The sequence below is a fragment of the Myotis myotis genome, unplaced genomic scaffold (genome assembly GCF_014108235.1).
Source record: "Myotis myotis isolate mMyoMyo1 unplaced genomic scaffold, mMyoMyo1.p scaffold_m19_p_3, whole genome shotgun sequence".
Lineage (NCBI taxonomy): Eukaryota > Metazoa > Chordata > Mammalia > Chiroptera > Vespertilionidae > Myotis > Myotis myotis.
Genome location: NW_023416335.1, coordinates 183,224,224 through 183,231,852, shown reverse-complemented (window position 1 = coordinate 183,231,852; position 7,629 = coordinate 183,224,224).

Genomic DNA, 7,629 nt, shown 5'->3' with positions numbered 1-7,629 from the left:
AAAGGGGGAAAAGGGGCCTTGGAGACAGGTTCAGGGGGTGAGCCCAGGATGAGCTGCTGCTGCCTATTGCATTCCTGGTTGCAAGTCTCATGGGGTCCCTTAGAGATTAGGGGTACATGTCTGTGGGGGAGGAAAGGAGCAAGGAATGGCACAGGCGTGCTCCGTGGAGGGAGAGCACGCCTATACCTCACTTTAAAAAAAATTTTTTTTTAAAAAATATACTTTAATGATTTTTTTACAGAGAGGAAGGGAGAGGGATAGAGAGTTAGAAACATTGATGAGAGAGAAACATCGATCAGCTGCCTCCTGCACAGCCCCTATTGGGGATGTGCCCACAACCAAGGTACATACCCTTGACCGGAATCGAACCTGGGACCTTTCAGTCCACAGGCCGCCGCTCTATCCACTGAGCCAAACCGGTCAGGGCTATATCTCACTTTTAAAATGAGAGTCAGAAGTATGGTGAATTCGGTTCAATGGAGTATAGTAGAGACAAATATTCATAGTCACTAAGAAAATAAATAGTGACTGAACAGAGGATTGCCAAATTACCTACAAGCCCAGTTAATGTCCTAAACCCCAAAGTGTGATATTTGGGGTTATCTTTTTTTATACACAAGAGGAGTCATTGCATTTTTACTAGATAACGTCTCTATTAGACAAATTTTATTTTCATGGTTATTGGACAAGAATCGTTTACATCATTATAAGTTCTTCACAAGTTGAATATAACGTTGTAAGTATTCTAATCAATAGAAAATAACTGGTCAAACAAATCTGCATACCCTAAAGAATTAAATAAACCTTGGAAATGTTTGTTACACAAGTTCCAGCATGACATTGGAATAAAATGTTGCCATCCTTTTGCCCATTTCCAAGTTTTGGATATATTTTTTTCTTACCATTTCCACCTTATAATCACAAATATCCTTGCAAAATAATTCTTGATTACAAAGAAAACCTGGTCTTATTGATTTTTGGCCTGATTCATTTACAAAGGCATAGCAAAATATTTATTAACATATATAAGCCACCTTGTAGTATGGTGAGCAAATATGGAAACTAAAATGCTAAGTAACTACTAAGGGCAAAAAGTTAACTTCTTTCTGCGGGTTTCATAGGAGTCAAGATTGTAGTTTTAATAGATTGTATCCAGAGATTTTATATCTATCTATCTATCTATCTATCTATCTATCTATCTATCTATCTATCATCTATCATCTATCTATATAATTTCAGGGAGGAAGGGAGAGGGAGAGAGAAACAGAAACATCAATGATGAGAAAGAATCATTGATCAGGCTGTCTCCTGCTCGCCCCCTACTGGGAATTGAGCCCGCAACCCAGGCATGTGCCCTTGACCAGAATCAAACCCGGGACCCTTCAGTCTGCAGGCCAACGCTCTATTCACTGAGCCAAACCGGCTAGGGCTGTATCCAGAGATTTTGAAAACATTTTTTAAAGCAAAATCTTAAGCATGTGCAGAAGTAAAGATATTAGTGTAATGACTTCCCCAGTACTTATTCCCTAACTTCAATAATTGTCAATCCACAGCTAACCTCATTTCTTCTATAGTCAATCCACTCCCTCCCAATACTGAATTATTTTTTAAATGTTCTATATCTTTGTTGATGACTAAATGAGTGCAATACAATGCACGCGTTTAAAATGTGTGTTTGATCAATTTTGACATAGGTATACAGCCATGAAATCATCACTAAATTCCAGATAAAAAGAATTTTCAGCATCCTCAAAAGTTTCTTCTGTCCCTTTGTAATCTGTTCCTCATCTGTCTCCAGACAACCACTGACATGCTTTCTGTTTTAGGGTGATTTGCATTTTCAGAGATTTGTATAAATTAAATCATACAGCATGTACAACTTTTCTGTACTTGGCTTCTTTCATTAAACATAATAATTTTGATGTCCATTTATGCAGTTGTGTATACCAATAGTTTAAAGTTTCATTATATAAATATACAATAATTTATCTATGCACCTGTTGATGGACATTTGGTTTTTTTCTAGTTTTTTTTTTTACTGTTAATGATAAAGCTGCTATGGGCATTCATGTACAGGTTTTTATGTCTTAAATTCTCTTGTGTAAATACCTAGTAGTAGAATAGCTAGATTATATGGCAAGTAATTGCTTATTTAAAAACAACTACTAAATTGTTTTTCAGAGTGACTGTATTAATCTACATCCCTTTGAGTAATGTATGAGAATTCCCATTGCTTCACATTTCATCAAGACTTGGTAAGATTATTTTAAAAAATTTAGTCACTGTAAATGAATATGTACTTTTATCTTATTGGAGTTTTAATTTGTATTTCCCCAATGATTAATGATGCTAAACATCTTTGCATATCCTCATTTTGTGAAGTTTATTCACATCTTTTGTTTACTTTTGAAATTGGGTAATTGTCTACTTATTATTGAGTTTTAAGAGTTCTTTAGATATTCTGGACCCAAGTCCTTTGTCTTATGTGTTTTACAAATTCTTTTTTTTGCAGTTGGCATTTTGCCCTTTCTATCTCTTAATGGTGTCTTTCAAAGAACAAACATTTTTAATTTTGTTACAGCCTAATATATCAATTTTATAATGGTTCTTGCTCTTTGTGTTCTAAGAAACTTTTGACTATCTCAAAGTCTAATAGATATTGCAATAATATCTACATTTTCATTGTTGCTGATTTCAAACTTAATTCTATTGTGATCAGAGAACATGCTTGCCAGATTTTGATCTTTTTAAATGTATCGAGGAACTGTTTTATGGCCCTACATCATGATGTACTTGCATACTTGCAAGTATCATGTACTTGCATACTTGAAAAAATATGTATTCTGCATTTGCTGATGAGATCGGAATGGGTATTGTCATCTCCAAATTTGATTGTAGAATTGTACGGTTCTCCCTTTAATTATGTAGCTTTAGAGTCATACATATTTATGAATTTACATCTTCCTTTATTATTTTTATCTCTGATAATACTCTTTACTTTGAAGTCTAGCTTATCTGATATTAATATAGGTACTTTAAGCCTTATTATTCTGACTTTTGACAGTATATATTTTTCACATCCAATTAATTTCAGCATATTTATCTACAAACTCTCTCTTGAGATTAACAATTTATCAAACTATCTTGGTTAGAGCAAGGAAATGTGTATTTTGTAAAATTCTCCTAAGATGATTCTAATAGTTCTTTCCCTAAATTCTGAAGTTAGAGCATGGACATTTTAAATTTGTCTCCTTCGATTGCTTATGGCAAAGGTGAGAGAACACAGAGCATTATTTTCCAGGGGCAGTTCTGGGCTTTCTTTTCATTTCAGGGGGAATAGAAAATCTTTTGGCTCGAATACTTAAGACATTGACGTGGCAGAACACAGTGCATTCAGTCATTTCCTTGAGGTCTTTTTCTTGTTTATGGTCTATAAAGTCATTAGAATAGTTGTTACTAAATGCAGTTCTGCTAAACAAACATAAGAAGCCACAGACATATGGCCTCTTGATTTTTCTTGGATGAGGGTAGAGGATGTCACCATGCCAAAAGAGGGGCGATGTATGAGGTAAAAATTATTTGCATTAAAATTGCAAATAGTATAATTGGTTAAGTTTGAGGGAATTGATAAATTAATTGGTTTATTACTGGTAATGAACCAAGGCATGTTTTAATGACAGAGTAGCTCTGGCATTTTGAACAAGTCACTTGTCCTCTTGATTCCCCAGATTCCTCATCTCTAAAATGAATGGGTTGCACTAAAGCGTAGCCTTCAAACAATATAGCAGAACTCTTCTTTGAACGAAACAGGAAAAGGAACTTGATCATGTCAAACAAGAGAAAGGGGAATCTGCCTTGTTTGAAGAAGGCCAGGGCTGCCTGCTAGGCTCCCACTCCGCATTCCTGTTTTTAAGTTAGCTCCCAAGGCATCTTCAGAATGAAGGCTTTCCTTCTCCCGTTCTGATGTTACTGGATTCCCACTTGAGAACCATGGCTCTGAGTTCCCGTCAAGTTCCAAAATTCAATGAGTCTTTTGCTTCTGAGCTGAGTAAAGTTGTAAGTTTACTTTAGGGTGGATGAAAACTCTACTGTTTATTTCTGTGTACGAATCAACAAATAAATATTCTTGAGGAGGAGGTATCTCCTCTTCTGTCTGAGTCTGATTTCTTTCTTTCTTTTTGAGGATATTTTTCCACTGATGTTTAGAGAGAGAGTAGAAGGAAGGGGGAGAGACAGAGAGAGGGAAACATCGATGTGAGAGAAAGACACATCGATTGATTGCCTTCTCTACGTGCCCTGTCTGGGGCTGAGGATCGAGCATGCAACTGAGGTACATGCCATTAACTGAAATCGAACCCGCGACCCTTTAGTCCACAGGCCAACACTCTATCCACTGAGCCAAACCAGCTAGGGCTGAGTCTGATTTCTTAATCTGTGTGCTGCCTCCACCAATATTTACCTCATCAATTATCTCCTCTTTTTCCTGTGTCTCTTGATTTTCATTGGTTTCTTTCACATGTTCAAACTTCTTTCACACCACTTTCTTCTCTCTCTTCCTGAAACAAACAAATTTAAAAAAAACCCTTTCTACTGCTGCTTCATCCTCTTTTAGTTACTACAGTAGAGAAAAAATAATACTGTTTTTTGTCTCTGTTCCCTCATTTACTTACATCTTGATCCAAACAATTTGGCTTTCATTGTCACTCTTACATTGAAAGATTTTTTTTTTTCTTCACTTAGTTTACCTTTTAATTGTCAAATCTAGTGGAAATTTTCTGGGTTTCTTTTTCTTAATACTTTTGATCATTCAACATTCTCTCCTTGTGATTTATTTACTGGTTTCTTTTGTGGAATCTTTTTCCACTTCCTCTTTTTAAATATGCTGTTTCCCTTTGTCATTGGCATCTTTACAAATAACTCATTTGTTCTGGATAATTGCATCAATGCCCAAGGCTCTATCTGCAACACATCTGTTGACAATTCTAAAAATCTGTACCTCTAAGCTCAAACCTCTTCCAGATTTCAAGACTACATTATCCAATATGGATGTCCCAGAAGGCACTTCACACTCAAAATTTTCATAGTAGAAGTCACCCTTTTCTTGCACATAATATGCCAGTTCTCAGTTTATTGCTTCTGATCTCCAAATCTACTCTTCATTGACTTTTCTGTGATAATATAGCTGGACCCTGTGACAATTTCTCAGCTGGCTTACTGTCAAGCTTTGTCTTAAGAGAAGGTTGAAGGATTCTGTGGGGGAGGGGTTTCTCTTCCATAATTCCTTCCTCTTGATCGTCTCCAGCAGTACTTCCCCATGGGCAGCTTTGGCTCTGTACCCTGACAGTTGCTTTTTGGGGAATTCAGCATCTTGTCACCTCCCCAGGCATGGCTTTCTCCAGCACCCTGTGGATTGAGATCCTAGTGTGTTCTGCTGGTGTGACATCTCGGCGAAATACTTGGTCACCACTGGGCCATGGTTGTCCGTCTCCATCAAGTTCTGGAATTCAACATTGATGGGAGATAGAGGCCTCTTCCAGACCTGTTGCTTCCTTGTTTTGCCTGAGCCCTAGAGGTAGTGGTTGCTCCCTGTATCTTCCATTTCTGCAGCCTTTAAAGTTCTCTTTGTCTGCTAGTAGCTTTTCCCTATTTTATTTAACAATTCTATGTATTAAATTTCCTCTGTTCAAATTACTGCATGATTTCTGTCTCCTCATTAGGCCTAGACTCATACACAAAGCTTCTTCCTGCATTGCTCATCACAAGCGATCACTACGAGCATTCCTTCTCACTTCTAATATCTTCCAACCAACAGGTCCAATTTATTCACTTTTTAAATGCCTTTCTGATGCCTCCTCCCTACTACCTCTGTCCGTCCTTGTTTAGATCCATATTATCTTACATCAGCTCCTTCTGGATATCCCTTCATTTTCTCTGAACCCGCCTCAGTCATTACACTGTCATTAAATATGTTGTAACACTTACATCTGATGTCTGTTCTCTCCTTTATACGATGTGGAATGCCCTTCCTGGTCATATTCTACTCTGCCATTTAGCCTTACACAGTATTTTATCTCTCCTCCAACACATTCTTTAACTCCCCAAATGCTTATCGTTCTTATAACATTTTGTAGTTTCAACTTCTGTGCTTTGAATATTTGTGTTCTCTCTGAAATTCTTCTATTTCTCTGGAAAGCTCCTGCTCTCACCGTGAGCCTTCCTTAATTTTCCCAGACAGACATGGGTCATTATTTGTCTGGGATTCCACCATACTTTGTAAAATCTTCCAATAAAACAATTATTTTGTGGTATTGTAATTGTTCTTGGGACTGTCTCGTTCAGTTTTGAAAATCTTAAGGAGAAAGATTTCCCATTTCTCCTTCTTCTTCTTCTTCTTCTTCTTCTTCTTCTTCTTCTTCTTCTTCTTCTTCTTCTTCTTCTTCTTCTTCTTCTTCTTCTCCTTCTTCTTCTCCTTCTTTTTTTCTTCTTCTGTATTTGTGTCCTAAGAGTGCCTGGAGCCTTCTAGGCCTTTTATAAATATTTGCTGACACACTAAATGAAAAATGGCATTTTCATAAAGGGAATTTCAAAACCCTAATTAAAGTTTATTAACTTTCCTCGTAGCAGACTGTTTTGACCCAAGTACTTTAGGAACTAAGTGAGAACAAAAGCAGTAGTAGCTTTAATTTTATTTTTCCATCACTATTTATCACCTCCATGCACTCTTCCACCTCCTCCCCACCCTGCAGTCACTACACTGTTGTCCATGTCCATGAGTTCTCTTTTTTCTTTTTTTTGCTCAATACCTCCACCTCCATCCCCACCCCCATGCCCACCAGAGCTGTCTTTTTAAAATGGTATTTATTACTTTTCACTTCTTACCTTTCTGTACTCAGGGAATACAAAGGAGACAGAACTTGGCAAAAGCGTTTGTGTTATTGGAAACCCTTCGGGTCAGTTAAGAAAGAAGGTTGCCGAGTTCATCCACTTGATAGGCTGTATTAATTTTTTTGAAAAGTTAGTTAGAGCTGTAATCATTTAATTACTTGACATTTGTCAAAAAACTGCTGATTAGCCTTCTAGCAATTCCAGATATTTTAATGACTGACAGCAAAGTAAACAGAAAACTAGCACAGCATCTGTCCACATGGAAATTAGTTATTTGATATAAGCTTTTCCAACCAGCTTTCCTGCAGACCATTTTAGCACTGGGAAGACAGTCTACATAGAAAGGCTACAAAATAAACAAATGAAAACAAACAAACAAACAAAAGCAACAAGGAAAACTGGGCATGAGAAATTTCTTTATGATATAAAGAAAATAGGACAAATCTTTGCTTTTTAAGGTATTTAGTGCCTGTATTTGTTTAAAATGTGATCTTTTGTACTTTATTAATTTCTACTGCTTTAGCATTTAAGACATTATATGATTTTCTTTTTTGTGTATTTCCAATCATCTCCAAATGGTAGGCTTCTTTAAGATTGAAGAAATCATGTGGCTCAAATATGTGACATTTTCAGATGGGAGTGTGTGGGAGGATTACAGACAACATGATGGGTCCTGACTTCTTATAAGACACACTTGCCAATAAACAGCAAATGAAAAGAAGATTTTTAAAAAGGTGGTACCAC